This window comes from Hemicordylus capensis, chromosome 6 (genome assembly GCF_027244095.1).
Source record: "Hemicordylus capensis ecotype Gifberg chromosome 6, rHemCap1.1.pri, whole genome shotgun sequence".
NCBI lineage: Eukaryota > Metazoa > Chordata > Lepidosauria > Squamata > Cordylidae > Hemicordylus > Hemicordylus capensis.
In genome coordinates, this window is record NC_069662.1 from 90,320,687 (window position 1) to 90,337,323 (window position 16,637).

Genomic DNA, 16,637 nt, shown 5'->3' on the forward strand with positions numbered 1-16,637 from the left:
CTTTGATATCTAATTCAGTGGTGCTAGCAGATGCTTTCAGTCCCTTGATGAAAATAGGTTAGAAAGAATCTATTTAAGCCATTAGAATTCAGTTACTAAAAAAAGCTGAAGGGAGAAACTGGTGCTAAGATGCTGAAAGGCATCATCTCATACTGCATAGGAGATGGCAATGGCAAACCCCTCCTGTATTCTACCAAAGACAGCCACAGGGCTCTGTCGTCGCCAGGAGTCAACACCAATTTGGCGGCACACTTTACCTTTATCCAGCACAGCATCCCTCCAGTGGCTGTTGCTAGCGTGTGTGTGTGTGTTTAAAAGATTGTGAGCCCTTTGGCGACAGGGAGCCATTTTATTTATTTCTTGAATTTCTATGTAAACTGCTTTTGGGGAACTTTTGTTCAAAAGCGGTATATAAATATTCTTCATATTTGTGTCCCCGCATTGGGACTGGAGAGACTATTAGTAGAAATAAGAACCTTTCTGATGGTACTATAGATTGTCTTCTGGAGAATTTACATTTTGACAAAGTTGTAGATTAGTGTGAGATACTAGTCTTCATTAAGGTTTACTGTATATATTTTGGTTAGTTCTGCTTTGGAATATATAAGCTAATTCAGTTTACCCAATTCAGCTTATTTGGAGTATTTATATGAAAATTGGAAACTTATATTATTTGTGTTACCAGTCTTTATTAAGATACACTATTTTGTCTAGCAGCCTTTTGTTAAATATACACATTTATGGTGATAGGATTTTTTTCCAAGATCGCCACTGAAGAGGATGGAGTCTAGTTGAAATGCGTTTAGCAAAGTTACAAGTCTGATTTGAAATTTATCTCTCAATCAAAACGTGACACTGCAACCACATGGGAATATCTGTCTACACTTCTCCCATCTATCAACACCACCACATTTTGGAAATGAATTATCAGATTTAATCTTCTCAGTTGGACACAGATCATTTTTATGAGATCTTATTAATCATTAGTATACAGTATTTAGATTCTTCCTTTATGTTTTGATATATTGTCGAATCCAAACAGGGTTCTGTTTTCTTTTGAAGGCTTAGAGGATATACAGGTGGAGGAACTGCTGGAATCACATCAGAAGTAGTTGACAGAAGATGAGTTGGAAGAGCTCGATCAAGCGGCTGCTGAGTGACGAAGAATAGAAGATTATGTTGGTAGCAAAGCCAACAAAAACCTGACTCTTTCTGGACAGCAAGCTGCTGGCTATTAGGAAAGAGAGTACTGTACTGAGCAGCAGCTTAGCCAAGTGCATTGTCTCTGAAATGAGGCAGCAGGAGTTGCCAAGCAAGGGACATTTGGGACTGTAACACAGGAGGCAATCCCTTTAAGAAAGATCAGCTGAGGCTATACCCCATCCCTGTTCATATGTGCAGGTTGGTATTTGTATACTAAGTTTTCTGTTCTATGGAGTTTGGTTCGTAAGTATGGGCATTTGTATGTCCCTGTACATAAAAGCTTCTGAAAACATGGATAATAATTTTGGCAAATACCACTGCCAAATGATTTTTTGCTTCAGCTTACGGTGGTAAGCTTAATCAGCATTAGCCAGTTAGTGTTTGAAAGCAGGAAGGCAAAAGTAATCTTGTTACATAAGCTCTTAATATGGCAATATGAACCAACTTTTCTCTAATAAAGACTGCATGAACCAACACATTTCTAAACAGGTCTGCTGGCTTTGTATACAGAAATGTAGCATAATTCAACATTCTTCTTTACTGAACTGTGCAACACAAATCAATGAATTTCTTGACATGCCAGTAGTGGAAACTGGCAGGAACATGCTGTTTATTAGTTGAGAAGTTTACACACACAGTGATGGGAATCTGCTGTTGCTTAAACAATACAGATCATGCTGTACCTCTCTGACAGAGAGGGTAGGGGTAGGCAACTCTCACATCCTTGGATACTGTTTATTACTAACATTTTTATAGTGGTAGAACATAAAGTCGTAAGTTTCAAAATAAAGTGCTTTGCCCACAAGCTACCCCCAGGTTTTCCATTTTTACTCCTTCCCTTCCTATAAGCCCACTCATTCTATCCCTGCCAAAGGAATACTAAATTGAGGGAATTTGGAACCATCACCAGTGATTGACATCCTGATGAAGCACTAGTGCTTTTAGGGGCTGCAGGAACACAATGGAAGCCCTCATACAACTCCCCTTGTGCAAGAGCCTATAGATTCTTCAGTGCAGTGCTCCCCTGCAGCTGGTAATTGACGAGAGTCAGTGAAGCATTTCCGATCTTGCAGAGCCCTTCTGGAGCGCAGAGAGGACTTGGGTCTAAAAGTCTCTTGTGCAACTGCGCTTGTAAACACGGGCAGGGGAAGTTTCATGAGGGCTGCAGGCAGTTGCACCCCTGCAGTCAGTAGAAGCTGAGAGGACTTTGTTAAACAGGATGTATGTCAGCCACTGAAGCAACAAAATGCACTTCCTAAAAATAGAGCGGGGTGGGGTGGGGGGAGGGAATGAAAAACCAGAACATGCTGATTCATACACATATGAAATCAGACACAGGAAGTTGTTAGCAAACTAAGAGTTATTAACCTCCAAATAGCTCAAGGAATCCTTGCCAAATATTTTGACATTTTTCCAGACAGTGGGTATCACCCAGACCTTTAATCATAGTGGCACTCTTGTTGGTAGAAGCAAGTTCTACTTGAGCAAGAATCTCTTCTACTTGCACAAGGACCCCTTGTGTAAGCACAACTTTTCTTGAAGCATCTGCTGGAGCACTATTCTGTTAGAAGTCTGGATACCTGCTGCTAAATCTCTCTAGCAGCTGTCAGTTAAATCTTGGGCCCACTGCTTAACCTCTGGGCTTGAACTAGCCATGTAGTAACCCTGTAGCCTTGTAGCAGTAACAGTACTAATTATTGCATACAGAAATTAGCTCTCTACTATTTATTTAGACCCTATTGATAGGGTATGTATCCTAAATAAACAATGTGCATAAAGTATGGATCACATGACATTTAGGACCATGCTAATTTATGCCAACATTTCATTCCAGAAGGGAGATATCAAACTACAGAGGAAAATGGTCTATTCTTCCTGAACTGCAACACTAAAATTCATCAGACTGTGCCAAGCCCAAGACATGGAAGAAGTCTACAGCGTAAGCAGAATTTTCTACTGAATAATATGAAGTGTAGATCTAATGAAGAGGACATGATTGCTGCCAGAGCAGCCTTCCATCCTCAGATGCTTGTGTACAAAGCTTTGTAGTTTCATCCACCAAATAACTGAAAACCCATATACAAAATCAATACTTGCTCATCTTAGTTTTTAGACTTAGGGACACCTGTTATTGCCAAGAGAGCAGAGGTAATGTGGTACATATTGCTTTAGAGCTGGAGTAGAGGGCTATGATTTTTCAAGTAACACTGGAGTGAATAAATACTACAGTGGCCTGTGCTTGAGGTTTGTTTTTAAGGGTAGAAATGAAGAGAATGGCATTGCTTCATTAATATATGGTTGAATCAGTTCTCCCTTTATTTCAAGAGAAGGAAAGGGGGGAACAGAGAGTGTAAATTGCAACCGCACTTGCTGTAGGTAAAAGGAGAGATTTAGATGAACAAACTCAGGTGGGACAAGTGAGAAGTCCGTGGTGCGTTGCAGGTGCTTCTGAACAAAACCATTATGGATAGACTAGTATTTTGAAGCCCGTTATAATAACGGGCGCTAGCCTTTTCCTCTCCCCTTTACTGTTTTTTTTAAAAAAATACTGACGGCGCCATTGCCGCCGAAGTCCCACCCTCCCTCCCAACTTCCGAAACCACCTTACCCCGGCCCGTGACAGTTGAGCAAAGGATGACCTAATTTGAAGAGGGAGAGAGAAGCTCGCAAGCAGTGCTCCTCCCTCTGCAAAGCCTCTTTCCGAACTGGCGCTTGGGGCGGAAAGGACAGACACCAAGGGTTTTATTATAGAGGATATGCTAGCTGGATATTATCCACCATACAGGTGCTGTGCCCTGCTACTCACATCCATAAAGCTGGACAGCAAGTTAACTCTTAGTGTATAATCACCAAGTGTCATAGTAACTGGACAAAGCCATGCAAAACAAGACCTTATCAAAATTCTCTCTCTAATCAGAATCTGTTTCTGAATATTCAATAGCTTCCAATCTTGAATTTTCATTTTTATCTCCATGAACTGCACAGAACTAAGGTTTACATAGACTGAAGCAAGCTTCTCTACTCTTTGACACGTAAGAGCTTGTATGATTTGATTTGCATATTTCCAAACCAACCCAGCTTATTTCATGCTATTGATTAAAGAATGCAATGGGGCTATTCCCACGATCAGGCAAAATCGGGCTGGGGAGCCTAACCCAATTTTGCCTGATCGTGGGAGCCACCGGGCTCGCAGGTGGGCCTGGTGGCTCCCAGGAAGTTAAGTAGCCCACCCCTAAAACCAGGTTTGCGGAGTGAGCGAGGTTTTTTTTATTGTGAGTAGCCTCAGTGTGGCTCTGTGCTGCAGCTACCCACAAGGAGACCCCCCCGAAGGGAGACAAAAAGCTGCCTCTCAGCTCTGGGGGTCTCACCAGCATGCCCTGCACACTCGCACAGGGCATGCTGGAGCTTCCAGGGGCCAATCGGCCCCCGCCGGCTCAGTCACGGAGCAGGCAATCGCATGGGTGGCCAATCCAGCTGCCCAAGGCTCCTGCTGGGATCATCTGTGGGGAGAGCAGGCTTAGCTCGCTCTCCCTGCTTTCCTTCCAAAACCAGGTCACACTGATCGTGAGACCTGGCTCAATGTCTGACAACCAATCGAAGTTACTTATGAGTAGCCCCAATGAAGTTTATGCGACAAGTTAGTCATGAATAACATGTCCCATTAATTTCAATGGAAGCTACTCAGGAGTAATTTTACCTCTGTCACCTTGTGGCAGGATCTGAGACACCATGTTTATAGCAATGGGTAATTACAATTCCTATATAATACAAATTGTGTCACAGAGTTAATTAGCACACACTGGAGGCAGCAAAGAAGAGCAAGCTCTTAAAATTTTGCCTTCAGAATTTCATTCATTCAAAGTTGTTACACGTTTCCCCCCAAAAAGTGTTCATTGAAAAAGTGGAAGAAAAAGACTGAGCCAACATTTTTTTCACCCATGGCAATTGTTGGGGACCCCCCCCCCTTTGACCCCAACATTCAACCCAGAGGTCCCAACTCAGAAGTATGTGGAATTGAGGCCTGTGTCTGATTTCATTTTATATTAAGAAATGAATTAAGGCCTGGACTCAAGGTGAACAGCCCAGATCTGCCTGGGTAATGCATGGTAAATGATTTGTAGAGGCAGGGGTAATCTAGCATTGCTTATCAGTGTTTGTGAAAACTCACTGAGACACAATGGGTCAGGCTTAATTACCAGTCACACACTGCTGAAATTAACCTGCTGTCCAGTAATCCCCTTACCTCACTGACAGGATGCTTCTGCCATGACCAAATGTGTTGATTAACTCCCCTCACACATGTGCCCCCCCTTTTTTTATGTTACTTTGAATATTCTTTTGTGATAAATATACACTAGATAGAGGTACACAAGAAATAATGTAATTGCTGTCTCACACAAATAGATCTAACTCTCTCACTAACTCCTGACTTTTAACACCTTTTGGGACCAGGCTAGCACATCTGGGGCCCATTTGCAACTCAGAGATGCAGATTTGCTTTGGGCAATGTCCCCTCCTCAAGATAGCAGCTAACAGAAGATGAGATTAAGATTTCTCTGGACTGATCAAATATCCTGAGCTAATTTTGGTAATTAAAAGACAATATTCAGAGGATAGCAGGAAAAGACGCCTTTTGGGATCCAGAAGACTCAAATGGACATCAAAGGATGGAACCACTATATGAAGGAGTCTCTAGACATGGCAGCTTAGCTATCTTGTGCCTCCAAGCAAGATCTGCTCACGAGCGATCCCAGAGTTTGCTGCCCAAGCCGCGGGGCTAGAGGCAGGAACTCTGTCCATGGAAAGGAACTGTCTGTGACTTCCACTGTGCAGTGAGAAGTCAAGACTTCCCCAGCCATGGCACCTTCACTCTCTGCCTTGCTCTGAGCAAACTGCCTGCTTGACCACCAGAAGCCAGACCATCGCTCTGTTGCTGTTCCCAGCTACAGTCTCTCCCCTTCAGCTGAAAGATCCACCGCTCTCAAGTCTCTCTGATCCTGGTAATATGCTGCTTTCACAAGCCCTGGATCCCTACTTTCCTCCCCCTTACTAATAATTGCTTACCCCCTTCCTAACCCCTCCCCTTCCTCCTCCTCCTTTCTCTGCTTCTCTCTAAATGTTTTATTTAGGATTTGTTAGATTGTTAGATATCTGTAATTACTGATTGCACACACACATAGAGTGGGTATAGGAAATATATATATATCACCCCCTTTGATAGACCTTAAATTCCGGTTCCCTTACATCCTGAAATGAAAACACAAAGAAAATTCCCTTCACCAGCTGTACTTATCCAATGCAACCTATAACATCCAACTGAAATTACAGTCCAGAAAAAGTGTCAGAAATACAAAAACAAGAATTACTGAGATTGAAAAAGGATCACCCCCCCAATGTCAATATTTTGTTGAACCACCTTTTGCTTTAATAACAGCCTTGAGTCTGTTGGGATACTTCTCTATCAACCTTGCACATCTAGACGGAGCAATATTTGCCCACTCCTCCATACAGAACTGTTCAAGTTCGGTCACATTGGATGGTAGGTGTTGGTGGACTGCTATCTTCAAATCTCTCCACAGATTTTCTATGGGATTTAGGTCTGGGCTCTGACTGGGCCACATGAGGACGTTCACTTTTTTCTCCTTCAGCCACTGTGTGGTCAATTTTGCTGTGTGCTTCGGATCGTTGTCATGTTGAAAGGTGAATCTTCTGCCCATCCTCAACTGTCTGGCAGAGGGTAGCAGGTTTTCTTCCAGAATCTGACGGTATTTTGCCCCATCCATTTTTCCTTCTACCCTAACGAGAGCCCCAGTCCCTGAGGCAGAGAAACACCCCCCACAACAGGATGCTGCCACCTCCATGCTTCACTGTAGGTATGGTGTGTTGTGGATGGTGAGCTGCGTTGGATTTACGCCAGGTATACTGTTTGGTGTTGAGGCCAAATAGTTCAATCTTGGTCTCATCTGACCATAAGACCTTTTTCCATTTGGCATCAGAATCTTCAAGGTGCCTTCTGGCAAAGCTCAAACGAGCTTTAATGTGGCCTTTCTTGAGAAGTGGCTTTCTCCTTGCGACCCTCCCGAACAAGCCATATCTGTGGAGAGCTTGTGAAATTGTTGTCACATGCACAGAACAACCACTCTTTGCCATGAAGTCCTTTAACTCCTTCAGAGTGGCCATTGGCCTCTTGGTAACCTCTCTTACCAGTTTCCTCCTTGCTCTTCCATCCAGTTTAGAGGGCCGACCGGATCCAGGGAGGATAGCAGTCCACCAACACCTACCATCCAATGTGACCGAACTTGAACAGTTCTGTATGGAGGAGTGGGCAAATATTGCTCCGTCTAGATGTGCAAGGTTGATAGAGAAGTATCCCAACAGACTCAAGGCTGTTATTAAAGCAAAAGGTGGTTCAACAAAATATTGACATTGGGGGGGTGATCCTTTTTCAATCTCAGTAATTCTTGTTTTTTTTATTTCTGACACTTTCTGGACTGTAATTGTGATGTTTTTCAGTTGGATGTTATAGGTTGCATTGGATAAGTACAGCCGGTGAAGGGAATTTTCTTTGTGTTTTCATTTCAGGATGTAAGGGAATCAGAATTTAAGGTCTATCAAAGGGGGTGATTCTTTCCTATACCCACTGTATGTTAGTCAGGCACATTACACTACACCTCTAATCAGAAACATGTTTTTAATGTGGATTATTTTATCCTGATGAGCAACTTTTTATAATAAAGCCCATTGAACTTTCTGAGTGTCTCTCTCTCTATCTCTGTTTGCGCGCCCAGATCCTACATGGTCACCATCTCCAAGAACCAATTCAGTTTGTGTATGATGTGACTTTGCATTTTTCCCTCTGAGCATGTACAGAGTGTGAAACCAGGCATAGTTCACAACACAATGTCCATTTTACACAGATTTGCTAAGTTATAATACATGCAGAAAGTAATTTTAGGAAATAAGAGCACCAAGGTTTTTTTTGAAGGCGGGGCGGCAACCACATAACCGTCACCCATAGTTATTGGGCATTACTGCCTGCTGTAAACAATGCTACTTGAAAAGTGGCATCCTAAAATATGAACACGTTTGCTCCAGTTTGGGCTGCTGCACATTGAAAGAATGATGCCAATTACTTCAGAACAGCGACAATGAAGTTAAATGGCCCCCACAGAAAATCAATTAGAATGAGGTGGAAAATGGTTGAGGGCTACATCCAGATTAATGTAGCTGAGAGGGAAACACCAAATTACTACTAAAATACGATCAATAAGCCCAGAATAACCTTTCCAAACACAAGCACAATCTTTTTGATACAAGGGATTTCTCAGAGCTAAATTCCTATTACAACAAAGCATGAATCATCTTCTTTCCCTTCTTTTTGTGAAAGGGAGAGTTCTGGATTTTACCTGTTGAAAGATTCATGACTTCCTTTGGCCAACAAATCCCATCTAAACATCTCAAGCAACAGAAAGATTATCAATCAGGTGTTCATATTTTGTAGCCAAGAAATTTAACACATTAAACCAATTCTCTTCCCTGTCAAAAAGGGGATCAGAATCTAAAATGATACAAGGGAAAGAGAGGGAGGGAAGTGGAAGTAGAGAAAAAAGTGACTTGAGGAACTAATCCTATGCACAAATATCAGTATCATAATAGCCCTTGCTAGGTGGGTGGAGGGGATCTTGGTGTCTACCTCTGCAGCAAGCAGATAGAAATGGCTGCAGGAAGACAGTTCTTGGAGGGAAGAAGTCAAATATCAGCTAGTCTTTTTCAGGACAATGAAGGTGGGGCGTGAGAAGTGATTGGTTGCTCTGCCTTGTCCTTCCCATTTTCCACCAACATCACATATTAGATGTGGTCAAATTGCTTAGAAAACATTTGCTGGAAACAAGTCTATGGATTAACATTAGCTTCAAGCTGAACAAAGGGGCTGATATCCTGACTAAATTTACTCATTGGAAATACTACTGAAATTTAGTCCTTTTAGAGTAACTATTGAGTAATTTAGTCTGAATCTCAGCGTGTCAAACACTTCTCCAGTTGTGAAGATACTTACTTCAGCACTAGTTAGCAGAAGATGAATGAATTCCTTCCAAAATCTGCAATTTCAAGTATGACCTATTCCCAATTCTGCTTAAAAAAAAAAAAAATCTTCACCTGAAGAAAGCAACAATCTTCCCAGTTTTCCCTTTCTTCAATTGTCATAGATCACATGATGTTTCAGACTACTTTGTCTTGTCAATTTAATGACTTTTTACAGCTCAAGGAGTCTTCCAGCAGTCAAGCCAGAATGCTTCCCTCTAAAGTACAGGTATGTGCAAAGTATGTTTTGCAGCCTCAAATACAAAACTTCAAAGAGTTTGCACTTCCAGTCTCTTCACTAGTGTAAACACAGTTCATGCTATGCAGAAACTCTAAATAGGCTTTAACATCAATGTAAACATTGGTAACGCACTGCTTTTAGACTACTAGATTCCCCTAATTATGGAGCGAGGCTAACTGCACTGCAATTAGTTTCTTCTTGAGCAAACTATGCTTTTACAGGTATTGATACTGTACTTTCCACTGACTGTAATTCACGAGAGAGAGAAATGTACATTTGTACCAGATTACCCACCTTTTGAGAAACAGAAGCTTCAGGACATTTTAGTCTTTGTATTTCAACTTACCAAAGAGCAATTAAAGGACCACAAGTATATAGCTCAGAGTGCAAAAGACCTAATTGAAAACTATTCCTTAGGTGTCAGTTCTATCAGTAAAGATCTGAGGCTCAACACTATTTTTTGCTTCTGTTACGTGCTTGAACAGTTCTTCATTTACTAAGTACAGACACAGTCATATACACAAGTCATAGTATTGAACAGCTCATTCTGTTTGGAGCACTTTGTTTATATAAAGTCAAATTGGATTAACTGTATTAATGAGTCAGTCATGCCACTTTTTTTTCATCACTACATTCAGAGAAAAGGGTGTTTTTAGCAACTAGTGATTCAATTAGCGAGCGGCTCCGGCAACAACAATGCAACATAGATATTATCCAATTTCACTACATGGGAGGACACTTACAGCCATTTTCAACACACAGATGCAAGATAAGAAAGCTATTAACTTAGTTCAGATGGGTTTACAGTTTGAAATATTTACTATTCCTCATGAACCTTATGTCATTTATTATGTCATTCATACTATTCCTCATGAACCTTATGTCATTACACCAATGACATTTAGTCTTCCTGCATCACTCCTGATTTCTCCCTCAGTCATCTATAATTGCCTAGGAAAACTACGTTCACAGCAAAAACTGAAAGTTTTTTTTTTAAGCTCAAAAGAATCAGCTTCGTTCTGTAAAGTATAAGACATTTTTGAGAATGCCACCCATCTGGTATGCATCTTCCTCAATAGGTTGATATCGAAAAGCAACTTATAAGCACTGATATCCATAATATTAAACACATCATGAATTAAGAGGCTACAGTTTTGTTGCAATTTAAAAATAGCAGCAATATGCAAATGATGTATATACAAAAGGAGCTGAAGCTTTACAGTATTCTTTTTCAAAATTTCTGAATAAAGTATTCAGAGCTGGCAAAGATTAGTAGATCAATCATACCAAATGCCTAGTCTTCATACAATCCTGCCTGGTACCCAATATTGAAGCAGGAATAGAAAACGGAACGCTGACGGTCACAAGAACTATTATCCAACATCAACATCTCTGCCAAGAATGAGACATTTTATTTTTTAGTTCAAGGTTTGAATCATCACAAGTTTGAGGCAATCTTACCACTTGCCCTAAGACTAGAAGTCAGTCAAAGAATCCATACTTCGGCTGTCTTGTTAGCCAGCATAGGAATTGGTTCTACTTGCAACCAGTCATTTGCAAATCCATCCATCTCCCCCACCCTGCAACCAGTGTTCCCCTGTAACAGGGGTTCCCAGATGTTGACTACAAGTTCCATCATAACCAGCTGCAATGACCTTTGCCTTGGGATGATGGGAGTTGTAACTGACATCTGGGAATACCTGTCAGAGGGAACACTGCCGCCAACCCCAAAATCCATCCTCCACTTTGAATTGGTACAGATGCTGCAACCCAATTATTCAGTTTGGACATGAAATTTTTTGCAAACAAAGGAATGTTCACTCATAATAGTGGATGACTCAACATAATAGTAGATGACTCAACATAGGTAGGAGGCCGACACATCCAAGACTCAACCAACCATTCATTCTATGAGAAAACTGTTGCTGGATGGTAGATGGTAGACTTGGCAGATGAAGGGGCAAATTAATGATCATTTAAACCACAGTTTCTCAACCACCGGTCCCTGGACCGCTACCGGTCCGCGAAGGGTTGAGTGCTGGTCCCTGACTAGGAGTCAACCCCCCCCCCCAAAAAAAAACTGCAATCAAGGCACTCACTTCCTCAATTCACGATTTAAATCACTAGCAGGGTGGATAAAAAGCAAAAAAAAAATCTGATTTAAATCAAAAAGTTTTGATTTAAATCAAAAAATCTGATTTAAATCAAAAAATCTGATTTTTTTGATTTAAATCAGATTTTTTTTTATTTAAATCCACCCTGCTAGTGATTTAAATCATGATTTAAATCAGTTTGATTTAAATCAAATCCACCCTGCTTGCCTCACAGCTGCACATGGTCAGCATGTGGGACTACGTGAGCTGCGTGGCCCCAAAGGCAGGCTGTTGTGATTGACACATGCAGGAGAGTTGGGAGGGGTGCGCAGAGGCACGCGCTGTGAGAGAGGATGGGGGAACACCTGCTACACTCTGGTGCGCAAGCACAGCAATGGCAGCTCTTGGACCCAGGCGACCTTCCAAACGCAGTCCGGTGCACCATTGCCTTGCCCACCCTGAACAGTGCCTCATCTCCCCAGCAAGGAAGATGAGGCATCCACCACTACAACACCCCACGCCCACGCCATCTCAAAATCACCCCCTTCCCTTTAATTCCAGGTCCCCACTGCTCTTCTTCACATTTTCTTTCACCATTAAAAAAACCCCATCCCCAGCACCTGCCACGTAACCATTTTTAAGGAGTTTTGGAGGAGCTGCGTGGGTTTCATTAGATCCGCCTCACAAAGTGCACATCTAAGAGCAGGATCCAGACCAAGCCAGGTGATCATGACCAAGCAGCATTGACACAAATTAGAGATGACTAAATTAATTTAATTGGTTGTCCTGACTAATGTTGTCTTGATCCGGCCCTGCGACTACACAACTCCTGCTAAAACTCCACCTCCATCATGAGAGAGTTAAACTGTAGACTTCGGGCTCTGCTGACAACTTGCCCACCTCTCCTCTCCTCACTTCCTTTTGGCTTTGCTTGAAATCCAGCCTGATGAAGAGTTTTGGGGAATTTAAAAGCTTGCTTGTGTGTGGTTTTCGTTGCCCCCGTGCAGCTTTTGAATTTTTCTAATGGCCGAACATCCCCTCTCCATTGAGTAATCACAAGCACCCCCAACTTGCACATACTGAAGACATACTGGAGACATATTTGTTCACCCAGGCTTTTAGATTCAGGGGTTCTCAACCTTGGGTCTCCAGATGTTGGTGGACTTCAACTCCCATAATCCCCAGCCATAATGGTCAAATGCCATTGTGGTTGGGGGTTATGGGAATTTAAGTCCACCAACATCTGGGGACCCAAGGTTGAGAGCCCCTAATATTCCATGTTTGCAAAAGATTCCTAATTTAATTATTTTAATGCTTATATTATTTTAATTATAAACTTCCCAGAGATGCAAGTTTGGGGCAGTATAAAAGTCAGATAGATAGATAGATAGATAGACAGAAAAACTTAAACTTGAAACCGCTTTACTAACTGCTGGTCCGGGAAACTGTGCATGAACAAAGTAGCAGTCCTTGAAACTCTGCACGAAGAATTTAGCGGTCCTTGACTCCAAAAAGGTTGAGAAACACTGATTTAAACCATGTTACAGTAGTGAGCAGCCTACATTCTTTCATATGACTTCCCCCGCTTCCCAGGAAAATGGACACTGGCATTACTAAACCTATACCTGTCTCCAACTTTGCGTGGCTGGGCAAAGTAATTGAGAGGGTGGTAGCCTCCCAGCTCTGGGCACTCTTGGAGGAAACTGATTACCTAGACCCATTTCAAAATTTCTGCTTTCAGGTAGGCTATGGGGTGGAAACTGTCTTGGTCAACCTGATGGATGGTCTCCAATTAGGAAAAAACAGAGGGAGTGTGACTGTTGGTCCTTTTGGATCTCTCGGCAGCTTTTAATACTAATCAACTACAGTATCCTTCTGGAGCAGGCCTGCTCAACTTCAGCCCTCCCTGCAGGTATTTTTATTGTTAAATCTATATACCACCTTTCATTAAAATAATCACAAGGTGGTTCACATAGAAAAAATTAAAACTAGACTATAAAAATTACACAGTTAAAATATGCTAAATTATAAAAACAGATCTAAACTTTTTTCTAATGCATACATAAAAACAACATACAATATACAAAGAAGCAGCAATGGAGACAATCACATAAAAGCCTGAGTAAAAAGCCAAGTCTTCACATGTTTTCTAAAGCCATGATGGAGACAGAGGCGCAAATAGCCACTGGGAGAGCATTCCTAAGTCTGGGGGCAGCAACAGAGAAGGCCCCATCCCACGTGCACGACAACCAAGCAGAGCCCCCTCAGATGACCTCGTCATGTTGGCCTACAACTCCTGTAAACCACTGGCTATTGGCCATTGTGGCTGGGGATTATGTGAGTTGTAGTCCAAAAACATCTGGGGGCCAAAGTTGAGCAGGCCTGTTCTGGAGCATCTGAAGGGGTTGGGTGGAAAGCACTGCTTTGCTGTGGTTCCACTCCTACCTCTCAGGCAGATTCAAGATGGTGTCCCATTGAAACTGTTGCTCTTCAAAATATGAACTTTTATATGGCATCCCTCAGGGGCTCTATATTGTCTACAATGCTTTTAACATCTGAATGAAACCGCCAGGACAGATCATCAGGAGATTTGGTGCAGGGTGTTATAAGTATGCTGATGACATCCAAATCTATTTCTCTGTGTCATCATCATTAGGAAAAGGCATGACCTTCCTAAATGCTTGAAGACAGTAATGGGTTAGAGGAGGGGGAAAAAACAGACTAGATCCAGGTAAAATGAAGTTGCTTATTGCGAGGGATCAGAACTAGAAAGACAATTTTGATCTGCGGATCTGGATGAAGTCACACTTCCCTAGAAGGAACAGGTACACTGTCTGGACTCTGGAATGCTTCTGAATCCAGACCTCTCCCTAATGTCCCAGGTTGAGGTGGTGGCCAGATGTGCTTTTTATTAGCTTTGGCTGATATGCCAGCAGCGTCTGTTTGAGATAAACGACCTCAGAATAGCAGTACATATGTGGGTAACCTCCAGACCTGGACTACTGCAATGCACTCTATGTGAGGCTGCCTTTGTACGTAGTCTGGAAACTGCAGTTGGTACAGAGTGCAGCGACCAGGTTGGTCTGTGGGTCGTCTCGGAGAGTCCATATTACTCCTATACTAAAAGGGCACCACTGGCTACTAATAGGTTTCCAGTCAAAATATTAGGTACTAGTTATAACCTTAAAAGCCCTAAACAAGTTGGGTCCTGGGTATTTAAGAAAACATCTTCTTCACCATGAGCCCCACTGCCCATTGAGATCATCTGGAGAGGTTAGTCTGCAGTTGCCACCTGCTCACCTGACGGGCCTTCTCTGTTGCTGCCCGAAGACTCTTGAATGTGCTCCTTGTTGAAATAAGAGACTCCATGACAACTTTTTAAAAGTCTCTAAAAAGCTTTTAAACTGGACTGTGGTTTTAAATGGTTTTAAAGTTTTCATTTTTTAAAATCTGTTTTATGTTGTAAACTGCCCAGAGACAGAACTTTGGAGCAATCTACAAAATTTGAAAAACGAAACATAGCTACTGCCTTCTTGTCTCAACTATGTTACTAAGCATGTTTTGTGACATGTATCTAAGGAATATTTTACCCAAGGGCTAATCTATGTCAACTGTTACATTAAATCAGAGTTTTAATGTAAACTGCCCTGAGCCTTTTGGAAGGGCGGTATAAAAGTTTTAATAAAGAATGAATGAATGAATAAATAAAAAATCTGAGCGGGGTGATACCACAGAGACAGACAAGACAGGTCAACAAATAATGAATGTTATTGAGAGTGAACTTGGTGGTTCACAGAGAGAGAGAGAGAGAGAGAGAGAGAGAGAGAGAGAGAGAGAGAGAGAGAGAGAAAAGCAATGATATCAATTCAACCAATTATAGGGAGCAAAGAGGGACTTAATATTTAACCAGCTACTACAGCCGGGCAGAGCAACTGTAATGCATTTGAACCACAGAGTTTTTGGGAACGGAATGCCTATACTGGTAGGAAGCTAGTGATCATATTTATTAGGGAAGCAAGGAGGACAACTGACTATGGAGCAAAAGGAATCCTATAATGGGTGATTCAAGTGGGTGAGGAATCCAAAGAGAAAAGAAGGAAGCAAAGGAGATGAAGGCCAGGATGAGACACAAATATGAAACAACAGGTTGGTGGGAGAGAATAGATAAAGGAGGAAATAGAGGGTAGGAAAAGGTGCTGCTTGAGCCAAAATAAGTACTTGAACTATAAGGGGAACAGGATGAAACTGAACTGGAGAAGGGTGGGGCAAGACAAACATGTGAACAAGCGTTTTCCTTAAGTGGAGAGCTAGTGTCAGAGAGGGGAAGAAGGGGTTTCAGCAGCAGGCTACAGAGGCATGCACATGGCACCTACTATTCTTCTTGGAGATTCCTGTCCACAAACTGTAGAGTGGGATCTGGTGATGAAAGAGTGCCACCGGGCTAACTGGCAAACACAAAAACCTGTTTAGTTTGCGAGAACAAAAAATTAAGAAGCAGAATTTAGCTGGGACGAACGAGTCTAGCATACTCTAACACCTTTATTGAATTGTGACAATGGGCCACAACTGGGTTTCAGCTTTTGCAGGAAGTGAGGGCAAAGGCGCCATAGGAAAAATAGCTAGTGGTTGAGGAAGAAAGCTTGGCTAGATCCACCATGTGTAGTGAGGAGATCTACCTTGCCTAATCCAGACAGTCTTGGTGGAAACGGATTATCTAGACCCTTTTCAAACTGGCTTCCGGGCTGGCTATGGGGTGGAGACTGCCTTGGTCAGCCTGATGGATTATCTCTAACAGGGAATTGACAAAGGAAGTGTGACTCTGTTGGTCCTTTTGGACCTCTTGGCGGCTTTCGATACTATCGACCATAGTATTCTTCTGGAGCGTCTGAGGGGGCTGGGGGTTGAAGGCTGCTTTGCAGTGGTTCCGCTCCTACCTCTCGGGCAGCTTCCAGATGGTGTCCCTTGGAGACTGCTCTTCAAAATCTGAACTTTTGTATGGTGTCCCTCAGGGCTCCATA

The 16,637-nt window shown here is 42.2% G+C and overlaps 2 protein-coding genes across 2 annotated transcripts in view; one reads left to right on the forward strand and one right to left on the reverse strand.

Annotated features, from left to right (window-relative positions):
• The window catches only part of SEPTIN7 (septin 7), a 128,288-nt gene that overhangs the window by 65,203 nt on the left and 46,448 nt on the right, over positions 1-16,637 (reverse strand). The gene's annotated exons all lie outside the window — the stretch shown is intronic.
• Positions 6,720-16,637, forward strand: part of LOC128329542 (uncharacterized) — a 36,301-nt gene continuing 26,383 nt past the window's right edge. Inside the window, exon 1 of the mRNA XM_053260947.1 lies at positions 6,720-6,724. The gene's annotated coding sequence lies outside the window, so the exon portion shown is untranslated. The remainder of the gene's footprint in view (positions 6,725-16,637) is intronic.